General features: G+C 46.1%; 2 protein-coding genes across 2 annotated transcripts in view; one reads left to right on the top strand and one right to left on the bottom strand.

Annotated features, from left to right (window-relative positions):
- The window catches only part of SYN3 (synapsin III), a 446,058-nt gene that overhangs the window by 164,185 nt on the left and 260,920 nt on the right, over nt 1-20,953 (top strand). The window lies entirely within an intron of this gene.
- The window catches only part of TIMP3 (TIMP metallopeptidase inhibitor 3), a 59,405-nt gene that overhangs the window by 37,510 nt on the left and 942 nt on the right, over nt 1-20,953 (bottom strand). The gene's annotated exons all lie outside the window — the stretch shown is intronic.

Raw genomic sequence — 20,953 nt, 5'->3', positions numbered from 1 at the left:
ATATAGACATTAAAACTTTCCTCTAAGCATCTATATAAATATTCATATCATTTTTTTAAACAAAATGCTTTCTTTTACTCAAAAGTAAATCTCTTAGGGGAATCTCTCCACATCATGGGAATTATGATGGGATTCTCTCCACATCATTAAAGAGACTACCTCAAGTCACTATATGGCTACCTAGTAGTCCACTGTATGGATACACCTCAATAAAAGCAATCTATTTGTGATAGACATTTAGATTAACCCTCTTTGTGTGTGTAATTATAACAAAGCAGCCATGGACTCAGTTGCTTAAGTACTTTTTTGGACTAGATTTCTAGAAGTGAGATTGCTGGTTTAAGTGTCTGCACAGCTTTAAGGCTCATGGTTCTTTGTGCCAGCCTATCCTCCAAAGAGGCCACACCAGCCTCTTTTCCCATCAGCAGTCAATGAAGGTGACAGAGCAAACTCCATGAGGATGGGAATGCAAATGCCAGGATTCTCTGCATGGCTCTGGGCAGACCAGGGACATTATCTGGAAATCCCCAAAGGCATCAGCACAGAAAACAAACTAGTTGTTGGCAATGGGGAAAGGACAGAGGGGACGGTTCCCGCTTCTCTCAAGAGTGATCAAAAGTGGCAGCATGGGTCCGCGAGTGTCGGGGCACCTCACAGAGGTCCCTCAGTCTTTCCAAAGTGTCTGTCACTGAGAGGGCACAGGGTGACAAGACAGCTACACAGGGCAGTGATAACTACCTGGCCCAGGAATGCAGTCCGTGGGAGCTGCCTCTCCTACTCCCCACCAGCTGTGTGACCCTCTCCCCTCTCTGGGTCTCTGTTTTTCCATCTGAGCTGACATTCTTAATTCTTTGATCCCAGAACTAGCCTTAAAACTAGAGCAGAGATCTCCAGCCAATCTTCCTCTCACAAAGTCATAAAAGACAGAGCTGAGATTCAACTTCAAGTCTGCTTAACTTAAGCTCCATCTCTTTCTAACACCCTTCTCTGTGTCTCCAGTCAGATCTATGGAAGGATTCTTCATGTCCAGAAATCTTCTCTAGTGCAGGGCTGAACAATGGAAAAGCATGAAGTCACCTGGATTTCTCAGAGTGGTCATGTTTGGCTCAGGGGCCGTGAAGCCAATTAACTTGTCTCTCCCTAACTTTTATCGTCTATAGAATAAGCAACAAGAGAATTAATTAGCAATGTCTGGCAAAACCTGATGAGCTTCTTTATCATTCACACAGTACTTCTTGTCCAGTAAATCTTCTTTCCTCCTTCCAAGAACCAACATCTGTAGGCTTAGATTACAAATAGATGTGAGTGAGCTTCTGTGATCCTCTACCCCAGAATATATCCCAGACTCCCAATCCCTCCCCACCTCTCACCAGCGCTTCCTGGCATCTGGAAGTTACCAGGTCCTGGTGATGCCAGGACTGGGTTCTCCAGAGTCTGTGCCCATCACTGTAAGCATGTTGCAGAATCAAGATGTTCCAGTGAAACATGAATGAGGAAAAATCTCAGACTGAAGACTGCCCCTCATCCTAAAATTAGATGAGGTTTTTAAAAAAATATACCAATGAGTTGGATGCCTGTTGGTTCCTGATTCCAGGCCTTGTCCCTAGGCGTAGCTTTTCCAGGTCTCCAGGTGGTGCCAGGAGCTGCAGCAGGATGGTTAGAAGGCAAAGCAAGGACCACACACACCCCACAGTGGGAAAGAAGGATATCCTGGGAGTGACCTATAGTCATGCCCAGAAGGAGTGAGATGGTCTTAGGCACAGAGCCAGTCTCAGAGAGGGCCTGACTCGACAGGGGGTCTGACTCACCTCGCTTGCTGAGTCAGGAATGACTCCTGGCGTCACCTGCGTGTGGATCAAAGACACCCTTTCTAGGTGCTGGCAGCCTGAGCCATGCCACGCAGAAAGGCCCCAATTGCTCTTGGGCTCCAGAAAAAAACGAGTTTCCGAGGAAGCCCTTGCAGTAGGATGGGTACCCCAAGAAACCATCACATCATGATTGTAAGAGCTTCTATGGGCCCATGGGCAGAAAGGAGTCAGGCAGTGAATGGGTTATAAGGAACCTGGCCACTTCAAAATCCCCCTTTTCTGTTTTCTGAACCTTGGGAAACAAAAGATGAGGTGGGAAAGGGGGCCCTTTCATGTGCTTCCCTTAAGTATGCATCTGTCCAAGTTGGAATTGTGGGGAAGGGAGCCACAGCCAAAAGAGGGACAGGCTGAGCCGTGGCCTTGACGGCGGGGCTATGGCCAGTTCTTCTCTGTGGCCTCAGTACCTTGTCCGGTGCCTGGAACATAGTAGATGCTCAATAAATCTTTGTTTGAGGAGTGAGTGCGTCCATACTGAATGTATTTGTGGACTTCTACACAGTCCTTGAAACCTGGGCAGAGGCAGCCAGACTGGGAGATGATGGTGACAGGCCCAGGCCTGGGGGTCTCAGTGAATGACAAGGTTGGCAGCTGAAGAAGAAGGAAAGTGACATATAGCCTCTTGCCTGTCCATCTTCCCACATGGAACCAGACAAGGCTTCAGAAGGACAGCACTAGTCCTGCTGACATGGTTCTGGGCCCTCTGAGTATCCTGAGATGCCTTGTCTCTAAGCCTCTCAGGCTTGTGGCCCTGGGGGTCTGCAGCCATCAGAGCAGCAGCTCCTGGCATGCATAACCCAGCACTGGCCCAAGGGAGGCCAAGCCTCCTCAAGCTAACACAGATTATTTCCTCTTTGACTACCTCACTCCCTAGTGGAAAAAATAAGGAAACCAAATTCCCTTGAGCAACCTGAAACCCTGTGACCCCCTGGCAAGTGCAGATGCAGCTCCACCTTTGTGCCCTCCACTTTCCTCACCTATGTTTAAGCCCACAGGGCAGCCTCGGAGGTTATTTATAACCATGTCAGAGGAGAAGGAGGCAGGAAATAGGAAATTATGAAGGAGGGGGTAAGAAGGAGTGACAGAGGCCACGTGACCCTGCTGGCTGGGAATCCACCGCCTGCCTGGCCAGTGGCCTCAGAGGCCCAGGACAGGGAATCCCTCCCCAGCCCACATTCCTCACCGCCTCAGAGTCCTACCTTCTGCTCTTCACCAGCACTGTCCCCTTCCCCTAGCCAAGGTAAAAGCCAAGCCATCCTCAGGCTTTTCCTCAGTCTGGCCACAGTCACTGTGGGCTTTCTGATGGGAGTTAATGATGCAGGGGCAAGGGGCCTAACCCTGGGGGCAGAGTGAGGAAACCCCCAGCCTTTTGCCTATGCCAGCCCCACACTGCTCGTTTCTTCCCCTCTCCCTTTTAAATACCTTGAAAGCTGGGGTCAGAATGGTCAATGCTTAGGGTCCCAGACTTCTCATTAACTGTATCAAGGGTGGCCAAAGGGGAAATGAGTTACCTGGAATCACACAGCGAGAGTGAGCAGAGCCAGGTCTCGGGCCCTATCCTTTGGGGGCACTGGCCCCCTTTTTCTATACTCCATACTGGCCCCCAGGACCTTGGCTAGTCAAGACTTCTTTGGTAGCAGTATGAACATACTGGGGACTTGCCTGGTGGCTCAGATGGTAAAAAATCTGCCTGCTATGCGGGAGACCTGGGTTTGATCTCTGGGTTGGGAAGATCCCCTGGAGGAGGGCATGGCAACCCACTCTGGTATTCTTGCCTGGAGAATCCCCATGGACAGAAGAGCCTGGCTGGCTACAGTCCATGTGTTTGCAAAGAGCTGAACACGACTGAGGGACTCAGCACAGCACAGCAGCATAAAGGTACTGGATCCACTGCAAAGGCTGGGAGTGTCTATCCTTGTTTTGCCGAGAGCCACAAACTATGAAATGGAATCCCTAGTTGATCATCTCCAATCCTGTGTGGACTAAGGCAAAATATCCACTCGAGTCATTCACCAAAACATTACAAGCAACCACTGAATATGAAAAGCCACTAACTTTGAGACAATTTCACATTGTTAAGTTGTTCTTTTTGTTGTTTTGTCTTAACACAGCATCACCAACTCAGGGATTCTCTAGACAAGTGCTCTGAATTGGGTGGATGGAGGGTTGTTTATATAGATGGCCTTCGAGAAAGTCTCTTCTGCACCTCTAGAAATGTGTAGTTTTAACCAGAATCTCAAAGAGGCTGCTGTCTGTAAAATGCATCTAAGAGAATGGCAGATCAGAGAGGTGACGGCTCAGGCTAAGACCACGTGGGGACTAGGGCTGGGAACACAGGTATGCCTCCCTGGCTCTCATGACCTTCTCTCCACAGCACTTGTGCCCCACACCTTCAAGTCATAAATGCTTCATGTGGCCACATTTTCCTTCCATCAAGCCCCTAAGGGTATAAGCAAGATACTAGGGTTTACAAGTCTGATGTGTGCCTAGGACCAGGCCAACTAAGGTTATAAAACAAGTCAAGGGCAGAGAATGGAAACTTGAATCTGGCCAGTGTTTGGCCTTGAGGGTCACTGCTCCTTTCCTCCTTTGTCTTGCAGCCCCTAGAATGGTGCCCACTAACACTGATGCAGCCATTTCTGTTCGGCAAGTCCAGACGAGCAACTTCCCTCAGCAATGATATAGGTCCTTCTTGGGAAACATTAATTCCTGGATTAGATACTTTTAGGAAACACTGGGTTCAACAGAGCTCAACAGGTTACCATGCAGCAGGACTTGTCAGAGCCTTTACTCTGCTGATGGTCACTGGGCATCTCCAAAGGAGAATACAGGAAATAGCTTTCCTAAATGTGTTGGCTGAAACAGCATTTCTTACCACTGGTATTCGGAGAATCATGCCCTGGGAAACACTGCTTTAGGCTTTCCCACAGTACAAGGAAATCCTCCCTGCCCCCATTCTCACAGCTCACCTGATAAACTATAAGAGGTGGTAGTGCTAGGAGTTTCTGCCAGGAAGGCAACCTCAATTCTTTGGAACCAGACAATGAGGTAACCCTCAGTAAGGATCCAGGAGTTCTGTGTTAGAAGACATATCCAGGCCTGATGGCAAATTTGGAGGTTCCCCCCTTCAGGCTCCAGGGGGACTGGCATCTGCAAAGTGCTCTGCTGCTAAGTCACTTCAGTTGTGTCCGACTCTGTGTGACCCCATAGACGGAAGCCCACCAGGCTCCCCCGTCCCTGGGATTCTCCAGGCAAGAACACTGGAGTGGGTTGCCATTTCCTTCTCCAATGTGTGAAAGTGAAAAGTGAAAGTGAAGTCGCTCAGTCATGTCTGAATTGTAGCGACCCCATGGACTGCAGCCTACCAGGCTTCTCCGTCCATGGGATTTTCTAGGCAACAGTACTGGAGTGGCTTGCCATTAGGGAACATGAAATCTTGATGATAAGTCAAAAGGAAGTAATACTCAGCTTTCCAGGCTGGTGGGACAGCAGGCAACAAGCCAGAAACTAACTCCACTAGTCTTTCCCTGGCATTCTAACTGCTTGCTGTTCTTCTGGCCAAAAATAAAGACTCTGGCCTTGAGACTAAAAAAGTAGACAAATAAAGGTAACAGAGGTCTCCAACCTGAAGGAAGACTCAAATAACCTCAGTATAAATTTCTTTTTATACAGAGAGTAGAGTCTTACTGGCTAAGGGCTCTCCCAATGACCCATTTTCAGTATTTGTTTATTTCTGTAGTTCACTGCATCGCATTTATTGAGCACCTACTAAATGGGATAGCCTGTGGTCAGGAATACCCATCAATTTCCAGGCAGCAAAGCTATTCTTAGTTTCCTGATGTCTATTTAGAGAGTGTTAATCCTCCCAGCCTCCCGGCACCCCTGCAATTAGGCGCATACCTCTTTCCAACCTGGTACACTGACCTCGCCCAACTGGGAAGGCAGAAAAGACAAGTGTTCTTCCCACCCTCCTCCACTGGGCCAAGCAGTTGGGGTTCATGGGCTGGAGCAGCCTGGGATCAGCCAAACCAGAGGAGATGTGCCAGTTTTTCCTGGACCCTTCAACCACTGCTGGAGTCCAGAGCCTTCCTGTTCTGATCCTTACTGGCAACACAGCAAGGCAGAATGTGCTAGGAATCAAGAGGGCTGTGATGCAGGCAGTAGAGTGGGATGGTAAAGAAAGACCATGTACAGGAAACAGACATCCCAACTCAAATACCAGCTGTGCCTTTGTGTATGGCTGGGTGACCTTGGGCATAAGTTGTGATTAAAAGCTCTGGAATCAGGCAGCTTGGGCTCAAATCTTGACTCCACCGTATACTAGCTGCCTTTTAGGTCAGTTACTTGGCCTCTCTCAGCCTCAGTTTTCCCATCCGTTAAGTGGAATGATGGTGATAATAATTCCTAATATGAAAGTCTATATTAAATAGTAGAATTACTATAATATGTATATAAAATTCTTAGAACAGCTGTGAATACATATTAGCCACTTTAATATTTCCTCTAAACTGAGATCACTTCATCTTCAAAATATAAATAAGACTGCTTTCTCATTGGGCGGTGACGAGAATGTATGGAGATAATGCATGAAAAGTTCTTGGAATAAATGTTTGTTGCTGTCAAATAGTACTATTATTATCCTATTTCCAGCTTTTATATATTAGGCCAAACTCCTCCACATTTCTGGATCTCAGTTCCCCATTTGTCAATTGACAGCAGGAGTCAGGTGGCTTCCACAGTATCACAACGCAGGGACCAGTGGCCGGAAAAGTCACTTGTGGCAAAACTGAGTCAGTAACCCCGATGCACCTCCAGTTTCCCCACCACATCTCTGTGCACAGCTCATAAAATAACTAGGAGAGAAAAAGGATGGTTTCCATTCACAAATACTGTCTTGACTTGTGCTGTCCTATAATTGAAGTGGCCATGGTCGCTGCTAAGCACTTGAAATGGGACTAGTTCAAAGTGAGATGTACTATGAGTGTAAAATACATACTGGGTTTCAAAAACTTAAAAAATTCAAACCCCATTGATAATGTTTTAAATTGATGACATATTGGAAAGATAATATTTTGGAATATTGAGTTAAGAAGAGTATTAAAATTAATGTGGGTGTTTTTTGTTTTTTTCTTTTTTTCAAGTGTGGCTACAAGAAAACTTAAAATTACATACATGGCCTGTGTTTGTGGCTTGCAGTATTATTTCTCCTAGAAGGTGCTGGTCTAGCCTTACTCTTTCTGCCTCCCTGCTTGTGTTTGCCCAGTAAGAAACTCTTCTCCCAAGGATACTACCAAAGGAATTTGAACTATTTGGGGTTAACTTTTTTAAACAAAATAAAACACAGATGTTAACTATCCAGGTGGGGCATTAAATTTTAAGAGCCTCTAGGAATCTCCTCTGGCTTAAAGGGGCCCTGAATAAATAAAATCCGTCAAGCTGCCAAAGCGCCCATGATGTAAGCACCCAAGGTTCAACGTATGAATTCTGGGTTCCATGCCATCTCGTCTTGGAAAATAATGGGCAATAGCTTGGCTGTATTCCCCCAAGACAACCACCACTAGTTAGCATTCTATCTCCTATCTTCGCAGATTAGAACAGCTTTTTTTTCATTGAGTTGGTTATACCCAACATGTCAAACCTGATTTTCCTTTTTCTCTCTCTCTTTGACACACACACACAAGCTAAGTGTACCATTGCTTGAAAAGGCTAAGTGTACCATTGCTTGAAAAGGCTAGAAGGCTGTCTTCCTCCAATGTCTTCATTCATTCAGCACCCTCTTACTACATGCCTACGATGCACTGGGCAGTGGACAGGAGGGTGTGACTCCCTGTACTCCAGCTGCCTCACTGTCCAGGAGGAGACACCAAATGGGAATAAGATAATGGCTGATGTGCATCCAGTCCTCTCACTACACGCTGGGCAGTGGGCCAAGCCGGCGATGCCCATCACCTCAATGTATTCTCCCACCACCTTAGCAGGTAAAGAGTCCTTTACGGCATCTTTCATTTTACAGATAAGAAAAAGGAGTCTGAGAGAACTGACTTGTCCAGGACTGTACAGCTATCAGTTAATGGAGCCAAGGTTTGAGCCAGGCAGTAAGACCTTTGTTCTTAACCACATCAGAAAGTGCAAGAAGTGTGATAACAAGCATATGAACAGTATTCTCTGTGGACACAGAGGATAGGCATATCATTTTGCCTGAGAAAGCAGTCAGTCTTATTCACTCAGAGATCCTACAACCTAAAGGAGATGCAGGAAATCATCTGGATCACAAAGGTCACAAAGCTGGTGATCCATAGGGCTGAAACTAGCCCAGTGATATTTTGTTTGACTCACACATGTGTGTATGTGTGTGTGTGTCTTTTTAATTGTGGCAGCATTTAAAAATAAGATTTCATGTTAAAATCTTGGATTTCTAGGTTATCTTCAGAGACTGGAAATCTGACAGCACTGGACTCATCATACTCTGATAGATTGGAGCTAATAGCAAATGTCCCCTTCCAAAGGGATGTGAACTATTCAGCTGTCCATGGTCACCACCATTTTCTATCACTTCCCCACTCCCAAGCCAAAGATAAATCACTAGTTTTATCATATTTGCCCACTGTTTTGTTGTTTGTCTTACAATAAAGAAATAATTTTAGTACCCACTCATTCCTCCAAAGGGGGAAAACAGGAGACTAGGGAGACACATGTATATCTTTTGGTAGATGTGAATGATAATCCAATATGTTTAATATGCAAACATCCAGCTTCCAGTGACTGGCCTCTGTGGGCATTTGGGTTTGTGATCTAAAGCAGATGAGAGCTGAGGAAACCCAGGCAAAGAGACAATCCATCAAGAAGGAACTGGAAGCCACACCTGCACCCATTTGCTCAGAACTGCATTCCAGAGAACACCCTGGATATTTGGATTCTCTCACATCTCTCAGTCTTTCTGCTGGACATTTGTACCAGGAAGCCATGGTTGCGAGATGTTTGGGGGTCCCTGTCCTGTTGTTGGAGAAGGGAGCTGCAGTTAACCAATAGGGCACAAGTTTGATCCGGGTCTTCCAAACCCCTTCCTCATCCATTTAAACAAAAGTATTCTCAGATGACACACTTCTTAATTGAAGCTAGTCTTCTATGAGGGGAGTTTTCTTAGTTTTCTCAGATATAAATGTTGAAGCCAAGCCATGAATCAAATCTTCTGGAGCAAGGGGCTGCTTAGGGAGACGGTAGGTCAGGAAGGCCTTGTTCCCATGAGCACTGTCTCAGTCTCACCATCTCCTGGTCAGCTTCAGTAGTGGTACTAATGAGGTTCAAAAGCATTTTTACCAAGCCCTGCAGCGATCAATGACAGACACTGAAGTAACCTTGATTTCTGATTCTAGCCATCAACTAGTTCTGCAAGTTTGCTATCTTGTTTGGCACATCAGCTCTGCTTCAACAGGAAGTCTGGTGGTCAAATGTGTCATCTGATAAAATATGTCAACTCATTAGCGGCTTTGTTCAGTCCAAGCTCTCATCTACTTTCATAACCACAGAGATCCTGGCTCTTGTCTTAATAGACCTTGTTTCTAAAGAAATTACCTCCTAAAAGGTGCTGTTGATGGATTTAAGTGTTCAATTATTCAGCTAGAATGGAGCGCCCCTTCCAAAGGAACTTAGAGCCAGAAATACTTGACACATAGTAGGCACATTCAGAAAAATATCAGCTACCATAAATACATGCAGGGAAAAAGTGTAGACATGCCACATAGAGCCAATCCTGCTATTTCACAGATAACAGCCTGAAGTCCAGGAGGGTTGACATCACCCAGGTGATCCTAGGATCTGGAGGAAACCTAGAAGTAGACCCCAGGTGTCCTAAACTGCAGCCAATGCTCACTCCTGGACACTGCACATCTCCCAGTCCTGACACAGACAGGGTGAATGGAATAGATGGGGGCAGGGCAATGGACTTGATATCCAAGTTCAGTATCACCATTTCCCAGGCCCTCCCATTGACTACCCCAGCATCTACCACCTGAGACTACCAGGGGTAAACATACAGGAGCAGCCTGAAGAGAGATGTGAGTCATCTGACCCTTGAAAAGAGTGTAGACTTGGCCTTGAAAGACATTATTTCCAATCCCGATTTCCCTGATCCACACCAGTTCTTACTGTCCAGTGGAAACAATGACCCCTCACCGTCCTGCTTTCTGAAGGGGGATGTTGTGATCATCAAATAAGATCAGGTAGACTTAAGACTCTAAAATGTGGAGAGTCATGAAAATATAGAGTGGGAACTTTATTTTTCTATGCTGTAGAAGGCAGTGTAACAAAGTGGAAAATCATTAGACTTGGGTGGGAGGGGGCACCAAATCATGATTTTGAAATGCAGCTCTCCGTATGTGACCCTGGAAAACAGCCCATCTCCTCTCCGAGCCCCATTTTCCTCACCAAAAATAAAGTGAGAATACCCACTCTGCCATACAACAACATGCATGTGTGTGCATGCTCAGTTGCTCAGTCCAGCTGTAGCCCACCAGGCTCCTCTGTTCATGGGATTATCCCTTCAAGAATATTGGAGTGGCCTGCCATTTTCTTCTCCAGGGGATCTTCCCAACCCAGGGATAAAACCCAAGCCTTTTGCATCTCCTGCATTGGCAGGGGGGTCTTTACCACTGTGACACCTGGGAAGCCAATATAACAACACTACTACTAAAAGCTGGCATCTGTTGAGCTTTTGGTATGTGGCAGATTCTGTACTAAACATTCTCCCAGAATTTTTTCACTTTTAATCACCAACCCAATGTGGTACATACTATTATTCCCCCTATTTTGCAGATGAGGAAACTGAGATCAGAAAACTTACCCACACTAGGTGAGCAGCAGAGCTCACAAGAGGTACTGTGTTTCCAAATTTCAAAGACTATGAGTCTATTCATGATGATCAAGTATAAGTCAAAGGAGGTCCATTGTGATTCATGACCTGCAAGCACCTTAACCAAACAACGCGAACCCTCATGTCACGAAACCACATCCTCATGAAGTGTGCCCCAGGTTGCAAGGCTCATCTTCCCCATGCCCTACCCTGGGGATAGCAGGAGCCCTGAGATTTCTGAATGAACAGTGCTTCTCTACAGGCAACTGGGCTACCTGGTGCCCAGCGCCCTCATTCTGAGAGGGATCAAAGAGATCCCTCTTTGAGGCAGAGAGGGAGGAATAATTGTCGGGCAATATTTAAGGTCTGATTCTGGAATGATTCTAGTCTGCTCTGGATTTCCCCTCCTCTGTCATCCAAGGACTCTATTTTTCCACCTGCTAAGCCTTCCCTTGAGCTCTCTGAAGCCAAATCTTTCAGATTTCCTTCCCTTCCCTACCCCTACAAAAAGCAGGTGGCCACAGACCTGGGAAAACTTAAGATCTCTACTCTCTGCATTGTGAATGCCACTGTTAAGTGATAGGCTTTACGTGAACATAAATCAGAAGTGGGTGTTGGGCAGCACTTCTATGGCATCCAACCCATCCCAGCCACAGATGGCTTCTGCAGGCATCAGGAAAAGTTGTCCTGGCCCCCATATCCCTCCCCTGAACACTAGTTTTTTAGCAACTAAGTAAAAAAGCCTCTTAGTTCCACCACAGCTGGGATAGACACCTTGTGACCTCCTGTCAAATGCTATTTAGTGAGTTCCTTTAGCCAGAGTCAGTACTCATCTGCTCCAGCCCATAAGAGATTAACACAGGAAAACGGACAAAGAGGAGGAACCCATGTCACCTCCGCTGAAAGGCTAGGCAACTCAACCAGGACATGTCGGTTACCCACTGCCTCTGCCAGCCCTGTTCTCAGCACTGGGGGGAACCTAGAAAATGGCAAGGGTGTGAGGTGTGTGGACTAGTGCACAGGAGGAGAGGTGGAAAACTGGTGTGAAAGAAAAGAACCATTCCTGGAGGGTGAACAGCAGTGCTCTGCAAGGGGTCCATGAGCTCCTTCTGCACTTCTGTGAACCAGCCCAAATCATACCTTGCCGTCATCCAAAAGCCCATGGGAGTGCTCCCCAGGCTTAAGCAAATACCAGGTTTCTTTGCTTTGGGCAGCAATTAATTGTATTATCTGATTATATCAGAATAATGACTGGCTAGTGTCAGCAGTAACAGATACCATTTAACTAGACTTTGTGATGGAAAAATAATCAACACCCAAGACATGAAGTTGTGATGGATAATTTTTTCCAAACATGAAATCCTTTGAAGGAAAATTAATAAAAATAGTCCATAGCGTTGAAAAGGCTGGAAACTGCTGATTAAGTGGAAAGAGTACTGAGTTAGGAATTAGAAATAGGGTGCAAGACTTGGTTTTGTGAGGACTATGGTGTAATAAAACTGGGGATTGGGTGGGGGGAAGCAGGGGGTGCAGAGGCTGGCTGTGGAAGAAAATCAAAGAGAAGCATACAGAGGAGACACCCAAAGTAGGGAGTCAAAGTAAAAAAAAACAATGTGGGGGAAATTACAACAGGAGTAGCATCTTCTCAAATCCAAAAAGTCCTTGCCATTAGATTATGACAATTTGGAACATGGATTTTGAAAGTGACTCAGCAAATGTCAGAGGTTCGTGATGCTGTACAGGAAGCGGTAATCAAGACCATCCCCAAGAAAAAGAAATGGAAAAAAGCAAAACAGTTCTGAGGAGGCCTTATAAATAGCTGAGAAAAGAAGAGAAACTAAAGGCAAAGGAAGAAAGGAAAGATATATCCAACTGAATGCAGAGTTCCAAAGAATAACAAGGAGAGATAAGTAAGCCTTCCTCAGTGATCAATGCAGAGAAATAGAAGAAAACAATAGAATGGGAAAGACTAGAGATCTCTTCAAGAAAATTAGAGATACCAAGGGAACATTTCATGCAATGATGGGCACAATAAAGGACAGAAACGGTATGGACCTAACAGAAGCAGAAGATATTAAGAAAAGGTGGCAAGAATACACAGAATAACTATAAAAAAAAGATCTTCATGACCCAGATAACCATGATGGTGTGATCACTCACCTAGAGCCAGACATCCTGGAGTCCCAAGTCAAGCGGGCCTTAGGAAGCATTACTACAAACAAAGCTAGTGGTGGTGATGGAAGTCCAGCTGAGCTATTTCAAGTCCTAAAGGATGATGCTGTTAAAGTGCTGCACTCAATATGCCAGCAAATTTGGAAAACTCAGCAGCGGCCACAGGGCTGGAAAAGGTCAGTTTTCATTCCAATCCCAAAGAAAAGCAATGCCAAAGAATGTTCCAACTACTGCACAACTGTACTTTGCCCACACACTAGCAAAGTAATGCTCAAAATTCTCCAAGCCAGGCTTCAACAGTACGTGAACCAAGAACTTCCAGGTGTTCAAGCTGGATTTAGAAAAGGTAGAGGAATCAAACTGCCAGCATCTGTTGGATCATCAAAAATGCAAGAGAGTTCCAGAAAAACATCTACCTCTGCTTTACTGACTATGCCAAAGCCTTTGACTGTGTGGATCACAACAAACTGCGGAAAATTCTTCAAGAGATGGGAATTCAAGACCACTTTATCTGCCTCCTGAGAAATCTGTATGCAGGTCAAGAAGCAACAGTTATAACTGGACATGGAACAATGGACTTGTTCCAAGTTGGGAAAGGAGTATGTCAAGGCTGTATATCGTCACCCTGCTTATTTAACTTACATGCAGGGTACATCATGTGAAATACTGGACTGGATGAAGCACAAGCTGGAATCAAGGTTGCTGGGAGAAATATCAATAACCTCAGATACGCAGATGACACCACCCTTATGGCAGAAAGTGAAGAGGAACTGAAGAGCCTCTTGAGATGAAAGTGAAAGGAGAGTGAAAAGTTGGCTTAAAACTCAACATTCAAAAAACTAAGATCATGGCATCCGGTACCATCACTTCATGGCAAATAGATAGGGAAACAACAGAAACAAAATAAAAGACAGACTTTCTTTTCTGGGCTCCAAAATCACTGAAGATGGTGACTGCAGCCATGAAATTAAGAGACACTTGCTCTTGGAAGAAAAGCTATGACCAGCCTAGACAGCATATTAAAAAGCAGAGACATTACTTTGCCGACAAAGATCTGTCTAGTAAAGGCTATGGTTTTTCCAGTAGTCATGTATAGATGTGAGAGTTGGACTATAAAGAAAGCTGAGCACTGAAGAACTGATGCTTTTGAACTGTGGTGTTGGAGAAGACTCTTGAGAGTTCTTTGGACTGCACAGAGATCCAACCAGTCCATCCTAAAGGAAATCAGTCCTGATTATTCATTGGAGGACTGATGCTGAAGCTCCAACGCTTTGGCCACCTGATGTGAATAACTGACTCATTGGATAAAACCCTGATGGTGGGAAAGATTGAAGGCAGGAGGAGAAGGGGACGACAGGGGATGAGATGGTTGGATGGCAATACCAACTCGATGGAGTTTGAGCAAGCTCCAGGAGTTGGTGATGAACAGGGAGGCCTGGTATGCTGCAGTCCATGGGGATCACAAAGAGTCAGACATGACTGAATGACTGAACTGAACTGAAGCAAATGTAGCTTCCGGTTCATCATGGTGTGATGTCAGGTGAGTTGATTTCACCCCTCTGGCTTCAGATCACTCACCAGGTAGCTGGGATGGGCAGTCTCCAGCTAGTAGGGTGACTGATCTGCAAAAAAGGAATTTTTTCTTTGGGATGGTGATGGAATACCATGTCCAGAAGGTGGGATTGGACTTAATAAGTAATACAATAGCTGGTGCCTCCCCTCTTTGGAGATGCATCTCTCTGGATAGTATACACTTAGGTCTGCCCGAGAATGAGCCCCTCTAGGAATTTCCCAAGCAGCTCCAAAGAATTTTTTTTTTTCCTAAAGATGATGTTTTTTTGACATGTTTAAAATTTGGGCAAGGTTTGATAATCCTGCAATAATGCCAAGAAGTGGGCAGGGAAAAGGTACCAAGTGAGATCCAGACAATGAGACATCAACAAGGGGCACTCAAAATCAAGGCGAGGACAATGGGCAGAGAGAGGATGGGAACACCGGCACCTGGAAAAGCCAGTGATGTTGACAAGGTAGGGAGAGGCCAGGTTGGCTATTGTTGAAGCCATTTTATGACACTTTATCCCAAGAATCCTGAAAGGTTATAATCAGAGCAGGTGAAATTCTTTTAAACCAGCCATTCCAGTTGCCATTAAAGTGAGACTCTGGCCTAATCTTTCCTGGCCAGGACCCACTCTGCCCCCTCTTCACTGTCCATCTCCCTCCTATGGCCATCCCACCACTTGCATCCAAGCACCGTCCGAATTCAATGAGGAGAAGGGAGACACAGGGCTGAGTCCTCTTACTGCCACCCGGAGCCTGGCCACGCCCAGCCAAAAAGGGGACATCTTTGGGTCAGCAATAAGACCCTGTCTTTAAAACACAAGTCTCTAAAACATGAACCTGGGTTCATGTCAAACCCTGGAGTCAAGCGTCTTAATGTACCGAAAGGCCCATTGCTTCTTATTAAAGCAAAAAAGAAAACCATCTGCAGTTGAGTTAATTTAAAATGGCAACAAGTCAAAGGCCATTTGGCATGTAGCACCATTGGCTCGTAGCGCCATTCTCCCTACAAAAATGCTCCTATCAACTTGGTCTAAGTAACCTTAATTTTGCCCCCTTCCAAAAGGATAAAAGAATAAGCAAAAAAGGAAAAAAACTCAGGAAGTCAATAAAAGTCATAAATTGTTTTCCCGTTTGAGAGAAGTGTAGAAATGTCTCCAGCACAGGGCTAATGGTCTCTCCATCTCTGCACGTTGCATATATGAAAACAGCCTCTCTGGAGGCTGAATTGTCAGGAACTGTTCAAATATAAAGTACACATACTTTATGTCTGAGAATTCCAAACTGTATATTTGCCATAGGGAAATATCCGTGCATATGAACAATGAATGATCGTACAATGAATACTTGTCATAGTGCTCTTTGTAACCATGAAAAGCTGTTAGAAACGTAAAATACCTAATAGAGGAATGGATAAATAGATATATACCTATACCTATATCTATACCTATACCTATAAGACGCAGGTTCCATCCCTGGGTGAGGAAGATCCCCTGGAAGAGGGCATGGCAACCCTTTTCAGTATTCTTGCCTAGAGAATCCCGTGGACAGAGGAGCCTGGTGGGCTACAATCCACAGGGTCACAAAGAGTCGGACACGACTGAAGCAACGTGGCACTGGTACTGGCATAAGGCGATAGCTTTATTAGAGTAATTAAAATAGTATATAATAATATGCATCATATAATATTGCATATACTGTAATATATGGATGGTAGTTGACTATATTTTAGACCTAGGCTGTAAGGGTTTAATATGGGCTCTGTTGAGGAGAAGGCAATGGCAAGCCACTCCAGTACTCTTGCCTAGAAAATCCCATGGATGGAGGAGCCTGATGGGCTGCAGTCCGTGGGGTCGCTAAAGGTCGGACACGACTGAGCGACTTCACTTTCACTTTTCACTTTCACACATTGGAGAAGGAAATGGCAACCCACTCCAGTGTTCTTGCCTGGAGAATCCCAGGGACGGGGGAGCCTGGTGGGCTTCCGTCTATGGGGTCACACAGAGTCGGACACGACTGAAGTGACTTAGCAGCAGCAGCAGCAGCAGCAACAATCTTGAACTAGTTACCTAATTTTTCTAAGCCTCACTTTCCTCATCTGTAAATCGGAGACAGAAGTAACACACCTGCCTCATAGAACTTTTGAGAGAATTAAGTTAAACTGAGTTCATGAATGTTAATTATTTAGAATGGTATCTGGCACACAGTAATCATTCCATAATTAGTTTTTATAATTTATAACCCTATGGAATTCTGCACATTAAAGAAAATGAATATATGTGTGTGCATATTAACTGAGAACAACCTCTAACACGTTGCTCATTGAAAAGAAGTTGAATGCTGTATTGGTGTTCCACTATTTATAGTATTTTGCCATTCATGTTTCCAAGGGGAAAGGCTACTGTAAATTTTCTATGAGTATTATGTATGTAAATGCATAGGGAAGGGATCAGAATTAGAGGAAGTGATCAAAAAGGACTTCCCCCTTATCTGACTTTAGATAGATGGACAGACGTGGATGGATAGATGGATGGATACAGTTGAGCACACAGGTACATACACACATGGACATAATAGAATGTATGCAGCTACTCTTGTAATTTTAGAAATGTGGACAAAAATTAAAAGGCCAAGGATGTGCAGATTATTCTTCCCCTTTTATAAGTGAGGAAACTAAATCTTAAAGATGGCCCATAGCATGCTTAAGTGCATACAGCCAACAAGCCCCACAGGAAGGCTTTAAGCCCAGCCCTGCCTTGCCCATGCCATGGCCTTCCTACCACCCCACACTGCCCCTCCAGGCCACCCAGGAGTTGACTGTGACAAACGCTAGAAGAAGGGGCCTCCTTGTCCATACTGACCAGAATGATAAAAGCTAAATGAAATGGAGAATTGTGTTGTTGTTTTTGTTTTTAATTAATGAACCTGTTGGAATGTGCCATTCAGCAGTGGAGCTGAATGGTTCCTGCTGTTCCTGCAAAACAAACAAAAGTCCCTCCACCCAAGCCACTTCTGTGGCCACTTTTCTAGTCTTATCTATCCAGGGATTGTGAAAGGGACGCAGAACTGTGGGAGGGGCACCTTCTCCAGCCAGCCCGGGACCCAGCCTCCTGACTTTCTCTGGTTTTCCTCCCATCATACTGGCAGGCTGCATAGTCAGGGCACATCACCCTGGGAAGCCCTCACTCATCAGCCCACCCTTAGAAGGGTAAGAGTATTTGAGGCCAAGCTTTAGTGAGACAAACCGAGTCTTTTTTTTAACTTTGACCTGGTAGTTTTGAGGGTCTCTTCTAGTTCTAACGGCCAAAGAATATTAGAATTTTTTCTCTATTTTTCTCTGTTGATAACCTGATATAATGAGGATGACAGTAATTAGTTCTTACTTTCCTGTGATGATGTTTAATTATAACCTCTGGCCATTTCAGCTGTCTTCATATTTCTAAGGAAAACTCCCCAAATTGATAAGTAAGGCATTCTTCAAATGTTAACTGTCCATTCCATCTTGATCCTAGGAAGGTTTTTCTGCCTTACAATAGCAAGGATAAATGGAAGTTGAAAAGTTTTGGAAGAATGGCATAATTCAGAATGGCTTTACCCTTACCATATAGTAACTGGGTGAGCTGGAGCAAGCACAATTTATCTCAAACCCAGTGTTTTCCATCTGAAGGAAAATAGGTGTAATACCCACTCTTAAGGATACCGAGTGGATAAAAGACACGAAGAGCCTGCACCCAGTGGAAGTCTGAGAGCTGTCCCCTCCTCCCTAAGATAAGCAGCTTTCCTTTTTCCTGACTTGCTAAGATGTCCACAGCCTGGGTCTGCTCCCCAAGTGACTGGTTCCTTTCCGAAGCTGGATCCTTTTTATTTTCCTTAAGTCACCAAGCCCAGTGTAAAATGTAATTTTGTGTTTGTAAGTGAGAGAGGATTGATCGGGCTTCCTTAAAAATGGCTTCTTCACTAAAACCACAACCTCAGATCTGATACCGAAAGAATCTGCTGGCACTGGTCCCTGTCAAAACAATCTGGAGACGTCCAGAGACCGTCCTCCAGAGCTGGCAGCAGGCCCCCCAGCTGAGCCTCCCTCTTGAATTCCCCACAGGCTCAAGGAGCAGGCCCCCAGCACTCCATCGCACAGCCCCATTCTTCTGTGCAAAGGAGGAGTTGGCATTCTGAAGTCAAATTCTCTCCCGACTGCTCCCACCCCTGCAGAAACCACACACATGCATGCGGGCACCAGCACACATACCCCACTGCCCACCCCTTCCTGAGCCGGACAGAGCTGTGGAGCAGAAAGCAGGCCAAGGCTGCCTCCTTCATTCCTAGTCCTCCCCTCTCCCGTCCTCCAGAGTCAAGGTTTTTTCAAGAGTTTCAGGGGCAGTGACTGGTGGGGAGGGGGCCACAGACATCGTGGATACTTTCAAGTTCTTTTCTCTCCGCCACAGTATGTCTTATAAGCCGGGATGTAGTTTATTCTTCTAAACACTTCACTGGGGTGTAGGGCCTGGAGTTGCCATAGAAACACCTTTTAACTCCTCATCATCCAGAAGGCAGCACCAATCCCCAGGGCTTTGGGGGTGGGGTGGGGGGAAGGCAAGAAGAGACACTTGTGGATGAGGAGGAAGGAGATGGAAGGCTGTGGGGGGATTCCTTAGAGAGGGGCTTTGCCCAGCAATGTGGCACCCAGCCATGAAAAGAGCCAGGAAGGTTCTGGAAGAGGAAGCTAGTGGGCTGGCGTGAGCATCTTTTAAGGACTGCAGTATTGACTGGTAGGGTCATAGGGGTCAAGGGGAATGGGAGCGTCTACACATTTCCTTCAGAGAGAGAACAGGCAGGCACCAGTCCAGACTGGGAACCAGACGAGGAGCTGTGAGCTAGGAGTACTGGGAGCCATCTACTGGACGCCGGCAGGGTGCTGTAAGGCAGTGGAGGTCAACAAGCCAGCAGCCCGCATCTACACCTCCCATTTTTAAAAGCATTATCTCATTCCTGCCTCTCGTGCAGTGCACCAACCAAGGCAGCACAGCTTTGGATCAGGGCCAGCAGTGCCGAGGTCTTTTTGTTTCTTTTTCATTTTTGCTACCACAATGTTCTTGCCTTTCGGTATTTCCTGGTAACTTTGCTTTTCTCTGGGCAGTCAATTGAGGAGGGAGTCATGGGAAGATTTCTTACTAAAATCCAGAGAAATTACAAGAAATTTTCTGAATCAGCCCCAAACACATAGCAGGAAACCTAAGCAGTGGTCAGGTGGGGCCACCCATCGGAAGCCGTCTCCTTGCTCCTGTTTCCACTGTCCCCTGGCGAACTTCCAGGGCAGAAACCTAAAAGCCAAGAGCAAGGGGAAGGCAGGAGGTCTCCCTCTCCACATGCATCAGAAATCCAAGTGAACACGCCCGAACCACTGTCAGGTGGAGGATGACGCCCTGACGCCTGGACTCAAGTATGTGCTCTTCACTGAGAGGACCAGAGTCGCCGCCACCAGCAGTAGCTCCCAGCATCACTTAGGTGGGAATGACTCCCACAGGGTGAGGAAGAACAGGCCAAGTGGCATTTGGGTGGGGGCAGCCAAAGGAGGAGAAAGAAAACCTCGCAGGCCTCTGGCAGCCCCGAAGAACCCTTCCCAGCAATCCACAAACCCAGGGGCCAGTCAGGTTCCCCAAGGAGAAGGAAAGGGGCATAGCAAGGACCCCAGAAACCACTAATGTGGGTGACCCTAGGTCACACAAATACTCATGCCTGCCAGCCAGACTGACCCAGTCACCACAGCCACCTCCCTCACGTCTCCTAGGCTTGCCAGGCCCACCAGCAGCACCCCTCCCAACCTCAGCTGCCTCCCCTGCCAGGTTCCTGCCTCCTGCCCCTCCTCCCCTGCAGCACACTTGTGGAGGCCCTCACCCAGGACCCAGTGGAAAATTTCTTTTCCTCTTTATGACTGTGCTTAAAACACACACGCTCCATTCTTCACTTCTGAATTGACACAGGCAGAGGGTGACTAGTCTGTGTTGTACCCCACCCCCAGCCCGCGTTTACACACACACGCGCGCACACACACACACACACACAGAGCAAGGACCACTAGACTTGCATGCTTTATGAGCTGGAAAGGAGAGGAGAGATGTTTTCCAGCTGCTACTCCCCCTCTGGCCATCCAAGCACAAGTGTCCCGAACACTCTGAAACAAGTTCTCCCAGGACTCTCAAGGACCTTGTCTCTAATCAAGACACTAAGTCGGATTTGGAATAGTCACCATGATGTGACCCTTGGCATCTTTGTTCTTTTGATGACAAATCTGTTTTCCACTGCCCTGTCTCCCCCACCCCACACACATTCAAGGAAAAAAAAAAGCCTTCCTGTGAATTCTCACAGCTATGTGATAAGTGATCCCTCACACACGCCACCTCCTGCTTGCTATCAACACTCTCAAATACAGTTCCTTCGGGGAGGGTCAACCCCACAGATTCCTTCTCATTTCCCCCCTTAAATCCACCCAAACTTGGCAGTACAAGAAGCTCAG

This window comes from Moschus berezovskii, chromosome 6 (assembly GCF_049115385.1).
Source record: "Moschus berezovskii isolate FMDL1 chromosome 6, NW_MosBer_1.0, whole genome shotgun sequence".
In the NCBI taxonomy this organism is placed as follows: domain Eukaryota; kingdom Metazoa; phylum Chordata; class Mammalia; order Artiodactyla; family Moschidae; genus Moschus; species Moschus berezovskii.
The sequence above is the reverse complement of the archived record's forward strand: the minus strand, read 5'-3'. Positions and strand labels throughout refer to the sequence as shown.